We start from the raw sequence: 1955 nt of genomic DNA, 5'->3' as shown, positions 1-1955 counted from the left end.
CCGCCGCCCCGGCCCGCCCGCCGCACCGCCCTCCCGCCCGGCCCCGCCGCCCCGCCCCGCCCGCCGCACCGCCCTCCCGGCCAGCCCCGGTGCCCCGGGCCGCTCGGCTCTCCGGCGGCGGTACAGTCCCCCTCGGGACCCGCCATCGCGGCTGCATGCGGAACGACACGGGGCACGCACAACCTGTTGGTTCTGGACACCTGCTGCTTTCCTCCTTCTTTGGCCCTTTCATCTCCTTTTTTCATTTTGGTGGGGGATGTTGTGAGAGTTTCGATTCTGAGATACTGATAATCATAGAATCATTGAATCATAGACTCATCAAGGTTAGAAGAGACCTTTAAGGTCAACAACTCAACAATCAACCCAGTACTCACCCCTAGACCACATCACCTGGCACCAGAACCAAATGCTTCCAAAACACATCAAGGAATGGTAACTCCACCACCTCCTTGGGAAACTCATTCCAATGCCTGACCAATCTAACAGTGAAAAATTTTTCCTAACATCTAATCTGAATSTCACCTGCCTTAGCTTGAGGCCATTGTTCTCCAGGCTTYTCACTGCAGGCACTTCTCTGTAAAAGAGACTGACYCYCACCTCACTACAACCTYCTGTCAGGTAGTTGTAGAGAGCAATGAGGTCCCCACTAAATCTCCTCTAGACTGAATAAACCCAGCTTCCTCAGCCATTCCTCATAAGACATGTTTTCTAGGGAATCATAAGACATTTTTTTAGATCCTTGCCCCCTACCAGTATTAATTCTATATCTTTCTGTCCATGCCTCGACAGACAGGCTATAATTGTACAGGTCTATGCTGTGTTTTCCACTGCAGCTTTCCCCGGATCAGGCAAATGCCACTCTTTGTTCATGGATAAGTCTGGAACATCAGTGAATAATGCCAGCTTTTACTGTGGCCCTTTTTGATACTGTCTGCACAAGACAACAAATGATGAGCCAGATAAAAACCTCCAAGAACAAGAAGTTGACCGTGACTGGGAGAACTAGRTTTGGCCTCTGCTTTGCTATGGAATTAGTATTTAATTATGGGTCAGTCAATATATCAAACAACACCACAAGTGATCCTCATTTGYTTGTTAATCATTGCACATGACTGCACTGGGATAGAAATCAGTTCAGGCATCTGAAAACTCAAATGCCTCACATTAGAGAAACTCATGCATGAGACATCTRTTAACAGGTGCTCTTGGAAACAACCCTCCTAATCTTTCCCTGGTGTCAAATGAGGATGACTRTGCTCTTCTTCCTGGGGATGTTGCAAAGATAAATCATTATAAAACATACTTAAGGAAGTACTTCAGTACACAGTAGGCTGTAAACCTCTAGAACTTGCAGGAGGTTACAAGACAGACAACATCAACAAGTTCAAAAAGTGATTAGGTACATTCTCAAGGAAAAGGCCCATAAATGTACTCCCTAACATCATGGACACAGCAGCTGGGGAGGCTGGGGGGAAAGGACTGCAGAAAATGCCTGGGCCCATACCCTCTCCCCAAACAGCAACACCACTGGGAGCAAGTGGACTCGAGGGCTGACCCCAGAGGGCAATTCTGTTTGTAAAGCTGTGAAGAAAAGTCCAGAAACTGACAGAAGTTGARGTAGTGCCTGCCCCCTTGATACCATATATTGAAAACCACACAGTGGTTAGTTTGCACAGTTACATGTGTCAGGAGATAAATCTACATGCACAAACTCATCTGGTTTTGTCCTAGTTTTGTCAGACTGAGGCTGACTTGTTACTTATTTTTCCCTTACTTATTGTCATTTTAAGCTTTGTAAAACATATTCATTATGTCATTTCAGCCATAGGGTGAAACTTCATAAAGACAGACTAAGCCTTCCCTTTCAGAAAAACAGAAGCTTCTGAGAAAAACTAGGCTCTTCTAGTGATTTGAAGACTGAGAAGGTTGCTTTTGCTACTAGGAGAAGCTATCAA

The sequence above is a fragment of the Malurus melanocephalus genome, unplaced genomic scaffold (assembly GCF_030028575.1).
Source record: "Malurus melanocephalus ecotype Western Australia unplaced genomic scaffold, MMel_1.1 scaffold_289, whole genome shotgun sequence".
In the NCBI taxonomy this organism is placed as follows: Eukaryota; Metazoa; Chordata; class Aves; order Passeriformes; family Maluridae; genus Malurus; species Malurus melanocephalus.
This window is presented reverse-complemented; position numbering follows the sequence as displayed.